Below are 24,654 nucleotides of genomic sequence, written 5' to 3' on the forward strand. Positions count from 1 at the left end.
GATTTAAATTTTTCCCCTCTATAACATGGAGAGTGATCCTAGAGATTTTCTGGGGACTCCTTCTTCAACTTAACCTTAATTTTGTAAGTGTGGCAGAGGTGGGAACAAAGACATTTAAAGTCACCACTTAACATTTCTCCTTGTCAAAGATCACTGGGAAAAGATGTTTGATTCTTTAAGGTTAAAGTATTTTAAACATTTTAAGACTTTTCTATACATGGAATCATTTGGAACAGTCCTTCATTCATAGGTGAGTGTGAGAGTATCTGAGGGGCTTCTGGGATTGGGACCCTGAGCATAGTTTCTCAAAATGTTGTGAATAAGCCACTGCTAGGTCATGAGCTAATTTTAGGTGATAGAAGAACAAATACTTTTTCACTTTAGTAGCTGAGGTTTTCTGTTTAAATGTGGGGTAGGGAAATACCGCTAACAAAATATACCAGAGATTTCAGAACTGGAGTTAGTGTGAAATATTTGAAACAAAATAGGTAGTGTCTCAGCAAATACCTTTCTGTATAATAGTGTATGTACTACCTGCTAATATATTTCTTTTGATTTAAGTAACACAAGAATTGATTTTAAATTGTACATTGTGAAGAAAGTTAATCAGTTTTACATAGGGTTCTTATTCCAGGTTAGAAATTTTGAGTATCCAGAGAGCATGTGTTGGGTAAACCTGCTTACACATTTATTCTTCCATTTGTACATTTGTTGTACATCCAACAAATATTTATTAGGTTTCTATCATCTCTTTCAGTTAACTATAAAATACTTATTATAATATTCATTTTTTTTAAAATTGCTTGCTTGATTTTTGTTAATATCAAGGAAAAGAGAGTTACCCACAATTATTAGGTAAAATTATCTTGGATTTGGGCTTTTTTTGTCATAAAGGAATCTAAAGCAGTATTTTTCAAGTTGTGGGTACTGAACCTTCTAAAGAAAAGTCTCCTGAGATACCTTCCAAAATGTAAGTTCTCTAGGAGTGGGGCCCGGTAGTCCACACTTTTAACAAGTTTTTAGGTGATTTCTGTTTGTACTTCAAAGATTGGGAGCCACTCAAGAAGAGAGTAGGGACTGAGTCAAGAGTTTGTGCAGAATTCCACATGTGAATGGATGTAAAACACACTCCTTAAATTATTAATAAATATGGGCCTATAATTTGAGGAATAGTGGATTGCTCTTTTCTTCTTTCATCCTCGACTCCCCTCCTTTGCTTCTCCTTTCTCCCTTTTGCTTCAACCCCCTCCTAAAGCAAACACACGTAGGTTTCCAACTTTTAAACCTAAGACTACTTTGAAAAAGATGACTCCTCCACTGTTATATCTTTATATAATCTTGGAGATCACCCAAGTGCAATGTTTTGATTTCATATCATTTTCAAAAATGCTTAAGAAGTGAACAAAACACACTCACAGGCCCTAAATATGGAAGCTGAAAAATAAAGTGCCTTGTTTCACAGAATGCTACAGCTTGAATATCTGACTGTGCTTTAAGATATTTTCATTGATTCATGTGATTCATTTTCTGTTGAGCTGATCAAAAATTGTCAGAGCAATTGTTAGTTTTAGGATAATTTTTCTGCTACCTCTATCTGTACCCTGGTGAGAAAAAAAAAGGTTGGGGGGAGTTAAACACATCTTGTTCTAATGCAGAGATGAATAGCACTGAAAGAGTCCCAGTGTGGCACTTCTGGCATTGGTCAAACAAAGCTGAAAAGCAACATGGGACAAACAAGGAAAAATGGGGGGGAAATGTTCCCATAAATTCAAAATTAAGTTCCTCCTTCAATTTCCTTGAAGCAAACTCCCTGTGGTGAACATCTGGCAGGCCATTAACTTTTGTTACTTTATTTTATTAAAAAATCTTAAGGTGAGAGAAATTTCTCCATTTGGAGACTTGAGTTAGCATTGAGACTGAAGTCTGGGCCATCATGTTGTCATTTGTTGAGTACCCATGAGCCTACAGAACATATTGCCCTTACAAACTTTACGAAGTTTTCCACCAAAGGTTGCAGTTCTTTGTCCTGAGAGTTGTTTTTTTTTTTTTAATATATAAATCAGCTGATCAGTGGCCTGTATCTGCTGAGGGAAAAGTGACTGCCAGATTCTTTATGCTTTATAGCTTCTTGCTTGCATGTTTTTTACTGTATTATTTTCTACAGGAGCTTAAATGTCAAAACTATTTACATAGAGCTTTTTCAGTGATCCATCAAAAGGATGTGAACTGTTGATTGCACCATTTTCTTTATTTGTACAGCTGCTATAACCTTCAATCTAAATCATTTTCTTACTGTGTCTTCCCTTTCTCTTTTCTTTTTCTTTTTTCTCCTTTGTGAGCTAACCATCACTTTCTAAAGTAAACGTTTCATATTCCACTATCAAAACTATTTGTGTACATTAACTTCTAAGCCATGAAGGTACTTATTAGTTATTACTTATTAGGTTATTTTTTATTAAAAATTCTGGGTAAATGTTAGAGAAAGGAGTGCAAATGGCTTATTTTTTGTTGAATTTAATGTAATTTATGAACTTGCATCTTTGTTTCTTTGATTGCATGTATACATCTATTACATTTCTATCTATAATATATCTATCTTAATTATTTAACATAAGATTTTTTAACCTAAGTAATTTTAAGTTAAAATATTTACTCAGTTTTATGAATGATTCTAATAGATTTTTCAAAGTAACACAGGTATTCCTGTTTATTATAATTAATTTGTTTCTGAACACTCATACAATAATTACAACAAACTGCTAACAAACTCTGAATGTTTTGCTGAGAAAAACTTTTGAATGTTCTTTTTAGTATTACAAAGCCTTTTTTGATTATAGGCTTATAATAAAACTTCTGAAACAATTCCAATGGCTTTTTTCCAGTTTATAAACATTTTTTGATGATAATATTATTTTTGAGATGTAAAAGATTAAGTATAAGCAGCTGAATCTTGAGTTTTCTCTCTAGATTCTACTATAACTGCTTAGTAAGTTACATTAAAAAAATAGTTGTTATATATTTTTCTCTAATAGTCTCAGCTTAACTAAATATCTACATCTGCATCTATCAATGTATAAAATGCTGTGCTGTTTGCAAAGTGAATTTCATAGAATTCTTTTGCATTTGACAGTAGCTCTGGAAGTTGAATTAGGGTGGATGTGATTATGGAGATGAGAAGTCAAGCAGGAAAGATATGACGTTGAATAAGGAAAACTGAGGTTCAGACTTCAAGAGATTTTTTTTTTTTTTTTTAATTTATTTATTTTTCAGCTGTGTTGGGTCTTCATTTCTGTGCAAGGGCTTTCTCTAGTTGCAGCAAGCGGGGGCCACTCTTCATCGCGGTGCGCGGGCCTCTCACTATCGCGACCTCTCTTGTTGCGGAGCACAGGCTCCAGACGCGCAGGCTCAGTAGTTGTGGCTCACGGGCCCAGTTGCTCCGCGGCATGTGGGATCTTCCCAGACCAGGGCTCGAACCCATGTCCTCTGCATTGGCAGGTGGATTCTCAACCACTGTGCCACCAGGGAAGCCCCAAGAGATTTTTATAAAAGTTTGTGTGAAGAGTAAGTGCAAAGTTCTATGATTCTAAATGTGCATTTCTTTCCAGTATAGTGGGGTTTATTATATTTTTTGAGAATCTTTAATTTCATTGAGCCATTTTTAAACACATCTACAAAGTAGGGTATAAAAATTCAGACAATTTTATATGTAAAATTGAGTCCAATAAGTCATTGAGAGAAATATAGAACCCATAAAGAGTTTCATATTTGTGTTTTTTTAATCACATGAGTAATACAGAAACACTTTATAAATTATTTCAAAACCCAGAGTATATGGAATCAAGACTAGGATAGCCTACTTTTACATTCTCAGCAGCAGATTCTATTTCCTTCTGCTGATGTAACAATGCAATTTCCTTATCTATTTACTACTACTTAATTTTTTTCCTTTCTTAAAATGTGTCTTGGAGTTCTTTTCATATGATTCATCTTGTTCTCTTTAATTACTTTAGAGTTTTGCATAATAGCAATATGATACAATTTATTAACAGTTCCCTCATTGTTGAGCAATTCGTCCATATTTTTGCTGTTAAATTGTGCTCATTTGCTTCTTTTTTTGTATGCCTCCATACACAAGTGAGTATTTCTTACAGATATTTCTAGAAACAGAATTAATGGTTCTCTGTCATGCTCACTTTGAGTTTGATACATCCTGCCACAGTGCCTCCCTATGAACAACATGTAAGTGATCATTTGTCTCCACCAGTGCCAAGTCAGATATAGTCAATTATAATTATTTTCTATAAGTTATCACATTATTATTTTAATTTCCATTTCTTTGATTACTAATAGTGATGATCAGCTTTTCAAATATTTATTTTTCCCCAGGAATTGCCTATCCCTATGCTTTGACCATTTTTCTATAAAGCTTCTTTCTTATTGATACATAGAAGTACTTTGTATAATATAGTTGAAATCTAAACATAAAGAAGACAGAAGAGTGAGGTAACTTCCCAGTCCCATGTTCTGTCATCTGCAAAATAGGGACAGTAAGGCACATTTCTCATAGTAAAGGCTGAATAGTTGTTAGTTGTTTTTATTAACTTTCTATGACTATGTATCTGAATTTACAGTGTTCTTTCTAAAGAAGTCTATTAAGACTCTTTATGGAGCACAAGAGTACAAACTAGGGTAGACAAGTTCCCAAGATGTTAATTATATGTATTTCTGTTACCTAACTTGCAGATCCCTAAAGGGAATCTTTAAGAGGGTCTGTGGGTACTTGTCAGATATTAAGTAGAAACTCATTTTCTGATTCATTTAATCAATACTGACAAAGAGAGTTTGCTCAGGTCCCCTCTCCAAGTATCTATCTATCTGATTCAATTGAATTCACTTCTTGTATTAATAATTTAATCAGATACTTGCTGATCTCTAATGAATTTATTATTTGTAGATATAACTAATATACTTATGAGATTTATGGAAATTCATTTCAAATTTAATTTCATGAAATTCCAACATTAATTCTATTTTCTTTGACTCTCTTTGAATTTTCAGTTCCATTGTTTATGTATAGGTATATAAGTCTATTTGCATATTTCTTCAAACAGAGAAAGATTGTTTAGAGAAATGAAGAAAGATGAAGCCAAATCTGATCAGAAGACATACCTTGTTTTTGAAGAACAGGAGTCTAATTCTAGTGTCCAGGCAGACAGATTTTGACAGGTGATTTTTCTTTTATGAAAGACTATGTAAAGACTTTTTTTCCCTTACAACTTTCTTATTATTGTAATTCCCTAAAATTCTTAATAACCTCCAATGACTCTTGCATACTTTTATCACCTTGCTCTTTTAATGATCCTTGAAGTTGCTTATCTTACTGCTTTTTTATTCTAAAACTTGCTTCTTACCCCCTTGATCTGCTTATTGGGGTTTTACCTCTAGGGTTCTTAGAGCTGCCTTTTCTTGCCAGCTGACTCTGTGTGCTCTCAACATGCTTCTTTACACTCACCCTCTGCCTTTTCATCTTTCAATTTATATCATCTCTCTCATTCCTCTTTTCTTCAGCTGCATTGAGCTCGTTTTTTTGTGTGTGCGTAGACGAAAAATGCCCTCATGACATGTCACCACTAATCTTGTTTTCCATTTCTAGTGTGTATTTTATTAAATTTTTTTCTCATTTATTAACCTACATACTGACACAGTGCCAGGGCTTATTTCAAGATTTTTAACTCAGTCAACACCAACTGGCATGTGTTAAAGTAGGAGAAAAAAAAGAAATCAAACAGAATAAGAATTACCGGAATTCAACTGCACTTTCTGGATGAAGAACTTTGGTAATTGAATTGTTACATAGCCACTAGGTGTAGGGAAAGGAATACAAAATGCCCAAGATAGAACTGAGGAGAACTATTGAGTCTGTTAAATTAGATTTGAATAATTTGCTCCTGTGATAGAACCTATTCCTATAGGGAAGCATCATATGACTGAACCTGAGAATAAAATTACCATCAGACCTAAAGCTCATTTGACAGTGCACAGTATTGCCAGATATGTAGCACAGTAAGTAACATAACCAAGTGCCTGATCATGACTGACCATCAACATCAGGAAACAAACATATTCCATATGTGTTAGGCTTAGAGTAGCTTTTTTCTTTTTCTATATGTGCGAATAAGAATGAACAAATTGAAAGATTGAAAGTTTTTCTGTTTCTGACATTTTACTGAATATGTTGAGGCTTGCTTGGAATTTTAAAATCTATTGAAAATATATTTTCAGTGTTTTCATTACAGGCTAACTCTTTGTACATTTTGGTGTAAACAGTTGTTTAGCTAATCCTGCACATGTGAGGGTATGCCAGGAGGTGAAGAAAAGAGAGTGTCAAATAGGATAATTTTGCTACAGAAAGAACTGTTGGTTTATAGTGATGAAAAATGACATTAAATATTAAATACAATGAGAAATACTTGTTTAAGCTGTATCACAACAGCGAATTGCAATTATCTTTTCCAAAGGCAGAAGTCATCCCGGCATAATTCTAGTGTTTCTGAAAAATTATTTATACCTTAGAAGCTCTCAAAATAATCTTCTCTTCTTTTTGACATTTGCTGAAAAGCACTCATTTAAGTGCTTTAAAACAGTCTTTGAGGGCCGGGTTGCTTGTTTTAGCTATAAGGATGAGTTTACTGGTCTTCCATAAGAACAACAGCTTTGGGTTAAATTTTGATGTCTTAACCTCCTAAAAAGAAAAAAGAGAAAGTTTGAATCTTCATTTTTCTATAAAAAATATGGTAACCTAAAAAATGAACAAAACACAGAGTCGGGGTGAAATTCAAATATATTCTTACATAATATGGATAGATTTTTATGAAGCTTAGATCACAGTATTAATCTTTTTTATCAATCTGATGAAGATATATATCTCATAAAAATGTTGCCATTTCCATATATCTCAGTGTAATTTGACTACTGTCACTTCAAAAAGCAGTTAGTTGCCTGGTGAGTTTTGCTAGTTAGGTCTTGTGAAAGAGGAGAATTTATGCTAAGCCCATCCCAATTTCCCTTCATTTACTGAGGATTAGCAATTGACTGGTAGATAAATGATACCCATGGGAAGTTAAGTGCACTTTGCACTTAAAAAGCTGCTGTTTTTTACAGGGTTAGGCTTGTATCAAAAGCCTGATATGTCTGCTTCCAGTGTTTTGAACTTTATCAGTATAACCAAGAAAGACTCAAGCCTGAAATAGCAAGTAATGAGTCAAGTCCTTAATTCAGGTGCAGTGCTGGAGATGTAGGTGAAAACCTCTGCTTGCTCAGGGCCCTGGGCTCCAATTCTACTGTCACTGTGCTTTCCCAAATGTTAAAGAGTACAATTGGAATGACATTCTGTGTGACTGGTGCACAGGGTAACAGTGTCAATACAAAAGGTACACCATAGCTGGTCCCACATATTTTATCATGAAGTTGAAAGAGCAGCAGTAGCTAAAAATAATGACACATAACTTTTGTTATGTGCTGAATACTGAGAAAAATAGGATGTTTTCTTATATTGATACATTCTGTAACAGAGGTAGAGATTCAGAACACTTTTGAAGTCCTTATCGTTGTTGACATGAAGAAAAAAGGTGGTGTTTTAATATATAACTTTTTTTTCCATTTTCTCCAAACTGGTAAATGTTTCATATCCCTTTTCAGCTGACAATAACACTACCTTTTAGATGATTGAGGGTGTCTTCCTTTTAGGAGCTCAGATTATAATATAATATTTATGTAAGACCTTAAAATTTATAAAAACTTTCTCATTCACCATCCACTTAGTAGGGCCTTTATTGTTTGTATTTAAGGACTAAAAGTAAGGCAGATTATCTAATGTACTCTAGTATTCCCCAACAGTATTTCATACTGTTTTCTGTAAACCAGATTATTGATTCCCATGAAAAACTCCAAGGCTAGAAACCATAAAGAAAATAAAAAGACTAATCAATTCAAATAGGTAATAAATTTTTTTGAATGGGGGAACATAAAACTCACATGGAATGATGAGGAGAATAGTGATGTGATGGCATATTTTTGAATTTTTCTCTCTATATATATTTTTAATTTCTTTCTCTTAATAAAGTTTTTTTATTCAGACAGCTAAGCCCTCAGTGATTTTGCTTCGGGAAAGGGATGAGACCACAGAAAGCAGAGAAAACAAAGCACGTGAATTCTTGAGTTTTGGTATTAAGATTGCCAATTCAAATTAAGAGCCAAGAATTATGGTTCCTGTTTACATCCTATACTCCAACAAGAAAAACAGAATTGGAGGAGAAATAATTGTGTCATAAAAGAATAAATAAATAGGTGGATACATAGATAGGGTGGATCCCTGAAGAAAGGGCATTCAAAATCACTGCTTGCCAGTAATGGGCCTGGGTAAAGCACTGATGTTTGGGGGCAATTTGAGGGGAAAGATGATCTGCCCTTCCCTTTCTGTACAAAGTTTAGATAGCATCAGAATCCAGAGGGGAAGTGGCTGTGAAGTTTCTGTAGTCAGAGAGAAACAGATTGAGTCAAGAAGTATCATGCTCTCCAGTGATGTTCCCAAGTAACTGAATGAACTCACATGCCTCTGGCCAAGTTGCATTAGTAAATGAGTAAAGAGGAGTTTCTAAAGAGGCTCTGTACTTGGGAAAAGGGATGGTTTAACAGCCTACATGTATGGACGTTTGCAGACCCGATGGAGCTAAGTATGGATTCAGTGCCTGCTTAGATGGTTCTATCCCAGCCCTGGCAGAATATAAGACCCTTAAACCTAATAGAACCCTGGATATAATAGGAAGAGGCCTAAATTGATTCAAAATATGCCTCTTCCTGAGTGGAATGGGGATTAATAAGTAGATGTTTTTTGATAATATAGATTTAGCAGATTGTTTTTACCTGCTACAGGAGCAAGGTTTCCATTCCCTGGGACTAAAGCAGATTTCTTAACAACATGGCGAGGCAAAATCTGCTCTGTACTTTTTAAGAGACCCTGAGGGAACTGTGCCAGAAACCCCAAGTAGGATGAGTATACAAGTACTCCTAGGACCTATTTTTTCCTCACTTCTAGCGTAACGCTCAGGAAACTGCAAGCATGACATCAGGAAACAGGCCCTGGGTGGAGAGGTCTTAAAAAAACTTGGCAGGTTTTCTGGGTACCTGGAGTCTCACTGGAGGGACAGAAGATGCATACATAAGTGACAGGGGAATAGACAGAACCTTAGCTTCACAGGGTTGAATGGAAAACTTTCTTTAATGGGAATTCTTTTCTAGAGAAAGAATGGACCTGTGAACTCAAAAAGGATACTGCTATAGTAGAAAAAGCTGGGCTTGACTTAATATTTTGGTAGAGAATGGTTTGGTGTGATTTGTGTGAGCTAAAATTGAAGGCCAGATGTGAACAGAGGTACTTCAGTGGATGCTCAGGGGACAGCTAATGACCCAGGCAAAGTGCACCTTCACTCCATCACTTAGTTCTTCTAATCTGTGAACACATACCAGGGGTGGTGAGTGGGGAAATGGAGAGATGATGGTGATCGGCTAGGATTAAGTTCTACCACAAAGAGGAGTGTGAGTTCAAAAGAGAAAAGTTGAGTTATTCTATGGAAAAATAGATCATTTTTGATTGTTATAGAAAAGTTAATAATTTCTTGATCAACTGAGTTTACTGAATGTGATTTTAATGTCTTTTATTTACATATCATTTTATACTTTTCAAAGCATATTCTTTTATTCCAAATGCATATCAGCAGCAGTAAGTGATAGAGAAACATTTTATTTTACCCATGCTTCTAAAATAGGGTCTTCAAAATTGAAACCTGCTGAAATTAGCACATTCCAAATGTCTGGAATTAAAATCTCTGTTCTTTCTTTTTTAAAATTTTAGAAAAGTCTAGTACCTGAAAATCTATGTAAACCTTTACATTTTTATCTGTTTTTTTAAATTGAGCTATAGCTGGTATACAATATTATGTTAGTTTCAGGTGTACAGCAAAGTGATTCAGTAGTTTTGCAGATTATACTCCATTATAGGTTATTATAAGATAATGAGTGTAATTCCTTGTCCTATATAGTATATCCTTGTTGATGATCTATTTTATATATAGTAGTTTGTGTCTGCTAATTCCATACCCCCAGTTTGTCTCTCCCCACTCTCCTCTCCACTTTGGTAACCACAAGTTTGTTTTCCATATCTGTAAGTCTGTTTCTGTTTTGCATATACGTTTGTTTGTATTGTTTTTTGGATTCCATACATAAGTGTAATGATACAGCATTTGTCTTTCTCTGTCTTATTTCACTAAGCACAGTATTCTCTAGGTCCATCCACGCTGCTGCAAATGGCAATATTTCATTTTTTTTATTACTGAGTAATATTCCACTGTATATGTACCATATCTTCTTAAACCAGTTGTCTGTTGATGGACACCTGGCTTGCTTTCATGTCTCGGCTATTGTAAATAATGCTGCTATGAACACTGGGGTGCATGTATCTTTTTGAATTAGTGTATTCATTTTTTCTGCATGTGTGGTATACCCAGGAGTGGAATTGCTAGATCATATGGTAGTTCTATTTTTAGTTTTTTTTAAGGAACCTCCATACTCTTTTCCATAGTGGCTGTACCAAGTTACATGCCCACCAACAGTGTAGGAGGGTTCTCATTTCTCCACATCCTTTCCAACATTTGTTATTTGTAGACTTTTTGATGATAGCCATTCTAACAGGTATGGAGTGATATCTCATTTCTCTAATAATTAGCTATGTTGAGCATTTATTCATGTGCTTGTTAGCCATCTGTATGTCTTCTTTGGAGGACTGTCTATTTAGGTCTTATGCCCATTTTTTGACTGGGTTGTCTGGTTTTTTGATATTGAGCTGTATGAGCTGTTTGTATGTTTTGGATATTAACCCCTTGTTGGTCACATCATTTGCAAATGACCTTAATGTTTTTTAGACTTTTCTGATTAATGGCTATTTCTGATTAGAATCATTTAGGAAATCATTACAATAATGAAACAATTTTGGTCTAAATTTTAGGAGATAAGCATCAGAAGTTAATTCTGGCTGTTATATTGCCGTTAACTGGCTTTTAAAATAAATTATCATCATCTTGCTTGGATACTTATTACTATGAAAAAAATGTTGAGTTGTAAACATAAATCATTTTTTCACAGGGAATTGCTATTTCACCATTTTTGCTTAAAAGAAACCTTTCTCAAGGTAGGGAAATTTTATTTAGTCCTGGTAAATGTTATAATACAATCTACACAAAATTAAATTAAGGGTTTGACATATTTGGTATTAATTTAAAAGGTTTAGAATTTAAGTGAAACTGAAATAAACAACAACAATAACAACAACATAACCTGGCACGTACACTGGCCTGAAAGGAGTTACCAGTTACTTGTAATTAAATATTTAATGCCTACTTAGATGTGATTACTGTGATATAGCTAAGAAGGCATGATATAAAATAATGTATAAATTTGTTGATAAGTTATTTAAAGTAGTATTTTATTAGTCTTAGTATTTTAATAGGTTTGACTATCAATTGGATACTAACTAAGCTTTATATTTATGAATTTTATCTCATGGTTTATTATTTAGATTTTAATCTCATGTTCTGAGTGTAGTCTTTTAACTGTTTAAAAGGGTTATTTTGTACTTTTGCTGGAGTTTTGCTTTTGTTGAACTGTGTTTTAAAAATGTGTATTCAAATAAATCTCCTTTTTAATTGTCCCATATAATGATTTTTCTATAAATTATACCATTTTTAAATGGCTGCCTATTACTTCCATTTCTAATTTCTTTTCATTCAGTTTAGCTGATGATAGCATAATTTTGAGTTTCACAAGCATACCAGTTGGTTTATTTCAGTTGGAAGCTAAACTTACAGTAACTTATGGAAACTCAAGGAAATTGACATCATTCAATTACTTGACTTTGCCAACAGCCGCATCTTCTTCATGAAGGAAGATTTATATATAAAAAGAGCTAAAATACCTGCAAGTGGACATGGAAAGAATATGGATAACAAGTAAATACATGCAGAGGCCTGGGTGATCTTTAAAAAATGCGAATTTTTCTCTTAAAACATATTAAGTCTTCTTGTGGCAATTGGAATAAAGGGGGGGAAATAGTCACCTGTACCTTCAAGGCCTGGCATGCTCTGGTCCCTGCCTACATCTCAAACTTCACTTGGTGTCTCTTTGTCTCCTTCTGCAACTTTATTGACCTTTTGTGGTTCCTTCAGTGTCTTCAGCCCTTTACTACCTTAGGCTCTTCATGTGTTACTGCTTCCCATGCCTGAAAGCTCTTCTCTCCAATCTCTTCCGTCTGGCTAACTCTTACTCATCTTTGAACTCTCAACTTGAATTTGGATTCCTTTTATTTCTTTTTCTTCTCTGATTGCCATGTCTAGAAATTCCAAAACTATATTGAATAAAAGTGGTGAGAGTGGACATCCTTATCTTGTTCCTGATCTTAGAGGAAATGCTTTCAGTTTTTCACCGTTGAGAATGATGTTAGCTGTGGGTTTGTCGAATATGGCCTTTGTTATGTTGAGGTAGGTTCCCTCCATGCCCACTTTCTGGAAAGTTTTTATCATAAATTGGTGTTGAATTTTGTCAAAAGCTTTTTCTGCATCTATTGAGATAATCTTATGGTTTTTATTCTTCAGTTTGTTAATGTGATGTATCACATTGACTGATTCGTGGGTATTGAAGAATCCTTGCATCCCTGGGATAAATTCCACTTGATCATGGTGTATGATCCTTTTAATGTATTGTTGGATTTGGTTTTCTAGTATTTTGTTGAGGATTTTTGCATCTATGTTCATCAGTGATATTGGCTTGTAATTTCTTTTTTTGTGATATCTTTGTCTGGGTTTGGTATCAGGGTGACCTCATAGAATGAGTTTGGGAGTGTTCCTTCCTCTGCAATTTTTTGGAAGAGTTTGAGAAGGATGGGTATTAGCTCTTCTCTAAATGTTTGGTAGAATTCTCCTGTGAAGCCATCTGGTCCTGGACTTTGTTTGTTGGTAGATTTTTTTTTTTAATATATATAAATTTGTTTATTTTGGGCTGCGTTGGGTCTTCATTGCTGCACGTGAACTTTCTCTAGTTGCGGCGAATGGAGGCTACTCTTCATTGCCGTGCGCAGCCTTCTCACTGTGGTGGCTTCTTGTTGCGGAGCACTGGCTCTAGGTGCGTGGGCTTCAGTAGTTGCAGCACGCAGGCTCAGTAGTTGTGGCTTGTGGGCCCTAGAGCACAGGCTCAGTAGTTGTGGCGCATGGGCTTAGTTGCTTCATAGCATGTGGGAACTTCCCAGACCAGGGATCGAACCCATGTCCCCTGCATTGGCAGGCAGATTCTCAACCACTGCGCCACCCGGGAAGCCCTGGTTGGAAGATTTTTAATCACATTTTCAATTTCATTACTTGTGATTGGTCTGTTCATATTTTCTATTTCTTCCTGGTTCAGTTTTGGAAAGCTGTTCCTTTCTAAGAATTTGCCCACTTCTTCCAGGTTGTCCATTTTATTGGCATATAGTTACTTGTAGAAGTCTCTTATGATCCTTTGTATTTCTGTGGTGTCTATTGTAATTTCTCCTTTTTCATTGCTAATTTTATTGATTTGAGCCCTCTCCCTTTTTTTCCTGATGAGTCTAGCTGAAGTTTATCAATTTTGTTTATCTTTTCAAAGAACAGGTTTTAGTTTCACTGTTCTTTTCTATTGTTTTCTTTGTCTCTATTTCATTTATTTTGGCTCTGATCTTTATGATTTCTTGCCTTCTACTAACTTTAGTTTTGTTTGTTCTTCTTTCTCTAGTGGCTTTAGGTGTAAGGTTAGGTTGTTTACTTGAGATTTTTCTTTTTTCCTGAGGTAAGATTGTACTGCTATAAACTTCCCTCTTAGAACTGCTTTTGTTGCATTGCTTAGGTTTTGGATCGTCGTGTTTTCATTGGCATTTGTCTCTAGTTATTTTTTGACTTCCTCTTTGATTTCTTCAGTGATCTCTTGGTTATTTAGTAGCATATTGTTTAGCCTCCACGTGTTTGTGTTTTTTACAGTTTTTTTTTTTTTCCTGTAATTGATTTCTAGTTTTATAGCATTGTGGTCGGAAAAGATGCTTGGTATGATTTCAATTTTCTTAAATTTACGAAGCCTTGATTTGTGGCCCAAGATGTGATCTATCCTGGAGAATGTTCCATGTGCACTTGAGAAGAAAGTGTATTCTGCTGCTTTTGGATGGAATGCCCTATAAATATCTTTTAAATCCATCTGGTCTAATGTGTCATTTAAGGCTTGTGTTTCCTTATTGATTTTCTGTCTGGTTGATCTGTCCATTGGTGTAAGTGGGGTGCTAAAGTCCCCCACTATTATTGTGTTACTGTCGATTTCCTCTTTTATAGCTGTTAGCAGTTGCCTTATGTATTGAGGTGCTCCTATGTTGGGTGCATATATATTTAAAATTGTTATATCTTTTTCTTGGATTGATCCCTTGATCATTATGTAGTGTCCTTCCTTGTCTCTTGTAACATTCTTTATTTTAAAGTCTATTTTGTCTGATATGAGTATTGCTACTCCAGCTTTCTTTTGATTTCCATTTGCATGGAATTTCTTTTTTGTATCCCCTCACTTTCAGTCTGTTATGTGTCCCTAGGTCTGAAGTGGGTCTCTTGTAGACAGCATATATATGGGTCTTGTTTTTGTATCCATTCAGCCAGTCTATGTCTTTTGGTTGGAGCGTTTAATCCACTTACATTTAAGGTAATTATCGATATGTATGTTCCTATTGCCATTTTCTTAATTGTTTTGGATTTGTTTTTGTCGATCTTCTTTTCCCCTTATTTTTTTCTCTTCTCTTGTAGTTTGATGACTATCTTTAGTGTTGTGTTTGGATTGTGTTTCCTTTTTGTATGTGTATCTATTGTAGATTTTTGGTTTGTAGCTCGCCTGTGGTTTTGATATTGCACTCTATATATGTACGAGGTTGTTGTAAGTTGCTGGTCTCTTAATTTCAAATGCAGTTCCCATTTCCTGCATTTGTACTCTCCTCTTCTCGTGGTTGCTGGTTTTGATATCATATTTGTGTGTGGATGATTTCCTACCTTTACTTTATGTTTGCCTGTACTGGTGAGCTTTTCCATTTGTGATTTTCTTGTTTCTAGTTGTGGCCTCTTTTTTTCCCGCCTAGAGAAGTTCCTTTAGCGTTTGTTGTAAGGCTGGTTTTGGTGGTGCTGGATTCTCTTAGCTTTTGCTTGTCTGTAAAGCTTTTGATTTCTCCATTGTGGAATCTGAATGAGAGCCTTGCTGTGTAGAGTATTCTTGGTTGTAGGTTCTTCCCTTTCATCATGTTAAATATATCGTGCCACTCTCTTCTGGCCTGCAAAGTTTCTTCTGAAAAATCAGCTGATAACCGTATGGGGATTCCCTTATATGTTATTTGTTGCTTTTCCCTTGGTGCTTTTAATATTTTTTCTTTGCATTTAACTCTTATCAGTTTGTTGAATGTGTGTCTCAGCATGTTCCTTCTTGGCTTTATCCTGTATGGAACTCTCTGTGCTTCCTGGACTTGGGTGACTGTTTCCTTTCCCATGTTAGGGAAGTTTTCGGCTATAATCTCTTCCATCTTTATGTGGGAGTTACTGAGATCTCTGTTTCCTATTTTACTATCTCATCATATTTCCTATCCCAAAACTTCCATTCCAGATTAGTATTTAGGTGCAAGTTCAAGAGCTCTTGATCTCCAAATTCATTGCTCTAACCTTCAAAACTGAAATTTCAAGTCTTTAATCTTTTTTCTCTTTCCCTGATGTCCATCTTAAGGATTAATGGGAAGGACAGAGCCAGGAAAAAGAAGTTGAGCATAGGAGCTCAAACATTCCTCTGAAAAATTCCACATTTCCGGCCCTCAGAGATTAGGCAACAGAACATGCTCATTTCAACCATCAGATATAGGATCTACTTCTTAATGTTTTATGTCCTGATATAAATGAGTGTGAAAATATGAAGACAGACAGGAGTAGATTAATCAGTCTGTAAAGGTACCTAGAAGCTTGATGGCAAATATTACATCATGGGGTATTTATAATCTATCTGTGAAAAAAGAAACTGCAATTTTAATTTTTTTTCCATTATTTTATTTTCTAGTTTAACTTTCTTTCTCTTGCTTAATTCATTGTGCCAATAGAGTCCCGATGGGTCAGTTGGTGAAGCAGCAGTCTGGAAACTCAGGTGGTCTGTAACCCATCCCCTGCTGGGTTTTTAATTTGCTGTGTAACCTTGAACATGCCTCTTAATATCTCTGTGCTTCAGTATCAGGATCTGTTTAAAAAAATGGAAGAAACGTATTAAACTTCAGGCATATTTGTGAGGAAAAATTAGTAAATGTGGTTGGAAAGCACTTTGAAAATATAAAGTCCTAAGCTTAAGAAAAAGGAAATCAGTCAAACTCTAGAACAACTGAGAATGGCCTTAAATGTACTTAGCTGTTAATGGAGAGATTTAGGTTTAACGTGAGGAAAATTTTCCTGAGAGTGAGTTGTTAAAATAGTTTACTTCTTTGCCTTATATTTTCCTGCTGTTTCACATTTTATTATGTCAAAGCCAATCTTCCATCAAGGTATATGTGGAAAGTATAAAACAGAAGTCATGCAGTAACTATAACCAGTTGTATGAGACATGGCCAGGCTCTCAGTACACAGCCTTCATTAGTGGTCAATTTTTATATATAGTCTAGATAATCACTAGGCTGATACCAGACAGAATTTGTCAAGTAAATGATGCTGTTTGGTTGCTTAAGAATTTTACAGCTTAAAGGATTTTTTGTTTTTTTGGTTTTTTTCCTGAGAATGTTTACTTAATCAAATAGTTAATCCAGAAATCTCAAATTATAGAATTTCAGGCACTTGAGAAAAGGGGAAGGGTATCTTATTTATCTACTTTTTAGGCAGAGAGTCCTTCTTGGGGCTACAGGAACCACATCCTAAGTGGTCATTTGTTTTCTTCTTATTTCTAAATTTATTACCAGACCTGTTTAACCTCTTTCTGGAGTACATGGTAAAGAGTTGGCATATGATATGGGTTGACTTTCTGGAGGGAAAGATGAAAGTAGTTATTTAGGAATTGAAATGTATACATGAAATATTGTTTAAAGGAACTTCTAAATATTTGCCTTTAGAGGTCATATAATGAATTCATCGAAACACATTAGTTTCCAGAATGCTAATGTTCTTCTCTTGAATTGTAATATTGAAATTTTTTTAGATCTACTTTTTTAGAGTTGGAACATCAGTCTCCTGAATCTTTGCCTGATCAAAAACCCCACCTTTGAAATCAATGTTTTTGCAATGGTACCTGAACAAGATTAAGATGTTGCTAATGATATTGAAAGTTTCAATTAGATATAAAATTCATTATAAAAATTCTGCTACATTATCATATAATTAAGAGATTTGCTTTGCATTTTTAAAGATTGTCCTAAATATGTCAAACTTTGATGGATGTGCATATTTCCATCGGTTTATCAGAAGTAAATCTTATGGTTCTTACATAAAAGAAAGGAGATTGAAGATCATGAGATCGATTTGGTTTATCCATTGCTTTTAAATTGAAATTCTCACTAGTTTATTTTAAGTTTCAGTCTCTAACTTGTCCGTCCTGGATGAAGAATTGTCAAAGAATTTAGAAACGTGATTCTCAATAAATCAGTAAATTTGCAGTATTTCCTAATTGAAATCTAAAGTTTTAGGCATTTAGCTTTTAATTGAGACTATAGTATGTTGCATTTGATTGTTTAATTGTTGAAAATGTAGTGCAGGCCTTCTTTAACCTAATTTCATGTACAACTTTCAGTTTCTGAGCTATGGTCATAGCTTAAATGGATATCAAATCATCTATCACTCTTGGCCGTAAAGTTTTTTCTTAATATGATCCTTTTCCTTCTGTTTTCAATTTCTAAATCCATAAAAAGCAATAGTGACAAATGCTTCCCTTTGTATCATGGTGTGATTAAAAAATCCTTAATTAACATCCAATACAGCATATAATATTTTTTTTTTTTTTTTTTTAATTTATTTATTTATTTATTTATGGCTGTGTTGGGTCTTCGTTTCTGTGCGAGGGCTTTCTCCAGTTGCGGCAAGTGGGGGCCACTCTTCATCACGGTGCGCGGGCCTCTCATTATCGCGGCCTCTCCTGTTGCGGAGCACAGGCTCCAGACGCGCAGGCTCAGTAATTGTGGCTCACGGGCCTAGCCGCTCCGCGGCATGTGGGATCTTCCCAGACCAGGGCTCGAACCCGTGTCCCCTGCATTAGCAGGCAGACTCTCAACCACTGCGCCACCAGGGAAGCCCAGCATATAATATTAATAACATCTTAGGCTCTTCCTTGAGTTTTTTTTTATGATCAGAGTAATTGTATCATTTTCCAAGAGGAATATACAGACTTTTCCCTTTAAAAGCGTAGGTTAAAATGAGAGAATCTTAAAGGAAGAATGGGAGAAAAGCAGAGCCAATGAAGACAGAAGTTATATTTTACTTAGAAAACAAGGAACTAAATTTATAGTGTACTCTTTAAATAAAATATTAGTTTGACTCCTGCTGTACTATAGATTTTCATATATTTAATGTGAACTTGGGGACTCATTTATATTTGGACCAAGTTAGTCTTACCTGTATCTCTACCAAGTGAAGTAGCTGCTACGTATAGGAGAGGAAGGAGAAGCAGTAACTTATATATTTTACTTCTCTGAGACTAGTTGAGTCTTATCGACTTACAACAGAACATTTGCAGTGTATAGTGTGCAAAACAGTGATCAATATGTGAAGACTTCCTCATGTGGCATAAATTCTATTGGTCGTTAACAATATTAATACTTCTGTAATTCACATGATTACTAAAATTGAAATTATGTGCTTTGTTACAATGGGAAGTGAAGAATTGAGCATTACTTCCTGAAATATACTCTATATACTCTATTGGCTGAAAATAAACAGCTAGATAAACATCTTGACTTCAAATTTAATCTATAGGAAAGCTCTTTTCCTAAGACCTGTTTTACACATACCTATCAGTAAATCAAGTTCTTTTTTCTTTTTTCTATCTTGGTGAGGATTGACTCGTTAATGTTTACAAAGTATTTTGAAGGCATAAAGTGCTATGCAAGTGCTAAGCCCAATAAAAAGTATTTTATATTGAATCTGAGAGCTGACTTGTGCAGCACCCAGCTTTGTGAGTGAATTGAGCAAAGATGATTAAAATCAACATCATTTGTAATTTAAAATACTGTGAACAACAAAGAAGATCCAACCACGGCTTTCGTTTTGGCAGGCTGAAAATATAGATTGCTGAACAGCGGTAGTCTGTCAATATAAAGCATTTAGCACTTCACTAAGCAACTTGAGAGTTTTCTACTTAAGCAGAAAAAAACATATATGAAATCAGATTTGGTGTAACATTATTTTGATGGATTGGCTGTATCATTATTAAAAAGAAAACTACAACTCAACGAAATCTAAGAAAGAGTCTTCAGTGTAGAACTTATCAGTGTGGTGAATGTTCAGAAAAAGGAGACCCTCTCCATGAAGCTTCTCCTCGCCCCCATCCTGAATGTGCAGAAGGATGATAAAAGAAATCAATTGCACAGGGATAAAAGGCATAATAATCATAAGGAAAGATTGAGAATAGATAAAAGATTGACAGCCACTCATATGAGAAGTAGCTTTGAAATGTGTTTGGCTGGTTTCCACAATCTAGTTTCACAAAGTGCAAAATATTTTTTTATTGAAGTAATAAATGTTGATTGAGTCCACAAAATATTTTCAGAATATTTGGGGGAACACTTTTATTTATTATATTTTTATAATGCCAGTCTTAAAAATAATTTAATTCTGCTCTTAAGGGATATAAAATGAGTAAGACACAAATAATGAACTCACAGAACTAACAGTCTGAGAAGTATAATAAAATGTCTAAGTAAATATCTATACTACAGAAGAGAATGTGAAAGTTACATGATTAAGATACTGATTTGATATTTTGGGAATTCAGAGGAAGGAACTTTGCATCCATTAGGGGAACTCAAAGAATACTTTAAAGTGATATAGTTCTGCCAATTATCTATCTATCTATCATCTATTGAATTTTTCTTTGGAGAGAAGGATTTAAGGTAACAACTGCAATAAAAAAAGATTAATTTGGTTCATTAATTCTACAAGTATTTATCCTGATTCTTATATTTAAAAACAAAGGTCTTGGATTTAGAAAATGCATTACTTCATTAGTAAATCAAGGCTGTGTATGTATAGTTCACAGATTAATTTACTTTTTTCTGTTGTGAAACTAGTACATTTAAGGACAATCCACACATATTTTGTAAAAAATTGCAACAAGATTAATTCCCATATTTTTGGGCAGATAGGCTAAAATCATTATGTGGATACTTCAATCATTACATTGGCCAGTGAACTTTCTCAGTAACAAAATGGGAGATACAACTTGCCCAAAATATAAATGGAACTAGATACTATAATAGTAGTAAAACTACATTTTATATCACTCTAATCCCTTCTACTGTTGATCTTATTCTTCAACTTGTAACCCTCAAATACCTAGGACCCTTATACTGCTTCTTAATTTCTTATCATCCATATTCCTGGGCCCCCTTCCCTCATCTGTTTCCTTTCTCCTATTAGAGTTCCTTGTGTATATATATGTATATCTTTTATATGCACACTCATTAAGAAGAATTTGAAACATTTAAAAGTGTAAGGATATTAACAAAATCTCTCATGGTCTCACCACCCAGAGATATTCATTTTTTAATATTTTGATGTGTATCTTTCAAAGCATTTTTTCCACCCCAGATACTTTTAAAAGTTTGCATAATATTACATAAATACATATTAAGCCTCATGTCATCAACCTCCTAGATATTTCTTCTGGGAGATGGTAGCAGTGTCTTTCACCATCCCTTAAATCCCAAGAAATAGGAAATACCAGTGTGTGTAACTCTACTCTAAGATGAAAAGAAGTTAATTTATAAAGATACAAACCAAAGAATTTTGTGAACAGGTCAGCATTACTATTCTTCTGAAATATTTGAGTATAGAACATTAATCAACATTTATTGAGTGCTCACTACATGCTTTGAGGAGCATTATGTTCTAGAATGGAATGTGGTACAGTGGGATGGCAGGAGTATTGCCCTGTCAAGCCCTATCTGTGTGGTAGTGAAATAACTGTTTCTATACATGTCAGCTTTTCCACTAAACATTGGGCTTCTTTTTTTTTTTTAGAGATTTTTTTTTTCATGTGGACCATTTTTAAAGTCTTTATTGAATTTGTTACAATATTGCTTCTGTTTTATGTTTTGTTTTTTTGGCCGTGAGGCAGGTGGAATCCTAGCTCCCTGACCAGGGATCGAACCCGCACCCCTGGCATTGGAAGGCGAAGTCTTAACTGCTGGACCTACAGGCAAGTCCCACATTGGGCTTCTTGAGGTTAAGACAACTTAATTCATTTTTGGATCACCAAAACCTTGCACAATACGTGACACATATTGGGTGGTTAATGAAAGACTTAAATTGAATGACAGGACTGTACTAGATAACTTTAAGATTACTTAAAGTCTATTTTTGGTGACTGATTTCTAAGCTACATGTGAATCCCTCATAACTAGGAAAGTTACAGTTAATTCTGGTCTTTCACATACATCAAGCCCTTAATCTGTTAAAGTCAATGTTCTTTATATATACTGGCTGATATCACTTTCACAAATCTTGAGGAGAAAGTAACCTTATTTTCATGATTTTACAATAACTGAGGTTCAGAATCTTAAATTTTCTCAAGTTCATGTAGCGAGTAAGTGAGGAACAGTATGTGTACCCACTTCTGACACCAGAGTAACCATGATGCCAGTCTGCATCATAGAGGGAACCAACTAAAGGAACGCTCCACGGATAAGAGAACCAGAACTTTGAGAACTTAAGATCACCATCAACTCAAAAGTGATCTGAAAATGTCCTTAAATTTGTTTGCAGCTTTTTTTTTCAGCCACGAATTATGACATGCTATTCTCGATGAAATAACTAAGTTTTGTTAAATAGAATTAAGACATACTAGGGTGTTTTCTTGTAGTGTATTCATTTCTCAATGCTGCATTTTAAGAAGAATATTTTCAAATTGGAACTTATCCCAAAAGAGAGTGAAGAAACTAAAAACCCTTTCATTAAAGAGTTACAGTAACAGGGTTTTAAGAGCTTGGAGGAGAAAAGAATGTGTGTATGATATTGAATAAAGTTTATTTGTAGGACACAGGGAGTGCAATGAGGGTTTAGGGATGGAAGTTAAAAGGAATATAATACTATTCGAAATGTTCCAGATTGGAGGGTGGATTTGTGGAAGTCTGAATGGAATCTATTCCATGTGACTCTATACTTCAGACTTAAGAACAGTGGATAAAAATTCCTAGGAGACCAAATCTAACTCTTTGTTAGGAAGATCATTTTAACCTTAACTGTCTCTCCTACTAGAGGGCAGGTGACTTTGCCTTTGTTCTTTTTATTACCAGTGTCTTGCAGCATGCCTGATTTGTAGTCAGCTTTCAGTGTTGGTTTACTAAATATTTACATGAATGGGTGTTCAAACAAACGGTATACTTTATGAGGCAGGGGGTTCCCATTCCTGGAAGTTTTATTCACAGTCTTGACAGGCACTGTCTGGTATGCTGTGGAAGGATTCTTGGAGAGCCTGATATAAGAAAAGCCTGGCAGTGTGCAAAGTGCAGAGGCTCTGCTACCAAAGCCTGGTTGCCAAGTCAGAGTAGAGCTGCAAGTTGGACAGTGAGCTCTGGATTCCTGGTTAGAGGCCAGATGAGCCCCAGTGCTTAGGGTGGGGCTGAGGCAGCAGATCTGTACTAAGAGGTTCCAGCTGTCAGGGAACAGGCAGGCTATTTACATGAGTAAGTCTTAGACAACTTTGATATAAAAGATTTTAGCATTTTGATGAGTTAAGATTACTTGAACACTTGGAAAAATAAAATTGCAGATTTTTTCATAAACTGTTAGTAATTACTAAATCATTTCCAGAAATAGTATGTTCAAATCAGTGGTTCTCAAATATGACAGCATAACTCCCAACTCAGAGCATTAATTCTGATTTAGAAGTGGGATGAAATTATTTCTAAGTTAACTTTTCTCTTTTAAAAGAAATTAATCAGCCCCCTCTTCTACTCCCCCACTAATGAACTATAATTATACTAAAAGTTTTGTGTGTGGCTGATATATGGAAATATTTCTTTACTTATATTTCTGAAAGTCAGTGAAATATTCAGTTTAAAATTAAAACTTAAGTTTTTTTTTTTACATTGTGGTAAATAACAGTCTGAATATTTTCATTTTAATTATTTGATTGAATCATCTAGTAGGGTTTTTTTTTTTTCTCCTAGGAGGCTAGGGGTCCGTGTTAGTGTTTTCAAAGTAAGAGAAAAAGTTCTGTACACTCTAAATATCAATTCTCCTCCTTTTCTTATTAATAAGAACCCCAAATTTTAGCTGACTACCTTGCTGCCCAGCTCAAAACTGATTCTTCCTCTCATTGGTAGTGGCCTTATAAATAAATTTTGACCAATGAAAACTAAGTGTTATGTGCAACTTTCAGGAAATATCCTCAAAGGGAATAAGATTTCCATACTTATTCCCTCTAATTTTTCCTGGGATGTGATCATGATGACTAGAGCACAAGCATCCATTCTGTGAAATGAGGCAGCACACTAAAGATGGAAGCTTTATCAGGACTCTACAAAACAGCCCTGGGCTGCCTAAATCTGTTACTAAATGAGAATAAATGTTCATCTTGTTCATCATCTTTTGTTGGTGCTGTTATTGTTATTGCTGTTGTTATTGTTATATGTAGCTGAACCTAAGGCTGATATACCAGAAGATTTAACAGTTAAGGTCACACACACATGCATTCACTCACACACCCACTCACATTTGTGCAATGCTGCGGTAATTAATCTGTGTTGGATCTGCTCAGTAACCTTTAGAGTTGTGACAGTGACTAAAGTTTACAAATACCTTTGGCAATTTGAACTGCCACAAATTGGCATGAATGACTGATGTATTTCTAGATCTTGCCTTCTGCAGAAGAGGAAAGCTGCACCCAAACCCCTCTCCAAACATAGTACTTTCTGGGTTGTTGAAATATGTATTTTGAAAATCAGTCATACATGGAAAAGAGAATTTAGAAAAATATAATGATAAGGTTTTCTAGTTAAATAAAACGCATTCTTGGCACTTTGAAGTCTACAATAATATAAAAAGGTCTCTGATAAATGTTATTCTGTTTAAAAATACTACAGGTTAGATTGTTCATTGAAACAGCGGTCCCCAACCTTTTTGGCACCAGGGACCAGTCTCGTGGAAGACCATTTTTCCATGGGGGTGGGAATGGGGGTGGGGGATGGTTCAGGTGGTAATACCGGTGATGGAGAGCGATGGGGAGTGGCAGATGAAGCTTCTCTTGCTCGCCTGCCACTCACCTCCTGCTGTGTGGCCCGTGGTCGGTGGCCTGGGGTTTGGGGACCCCTGCATTGAAATGATGTGGAGTAAGGTAGGGTGGATTGAG

The sequence above is a fragment of the Balaenoptera musculus genome, chromosome 3 (assembly GCF_009873245.2).
Source record: "Balaenoptera musculus isolate JJ_BM4_2016_0621 chromosome 3, mBalMus1.pri.v3, whole genome shotgun sequence".
NCBI classification, from domain to species: Eukaryota; Metazoa; Chordata; class Mammalia; order Artiodactyla; family Balaenopteridae; genus Balaenoptera; species Balaenoptera musculus.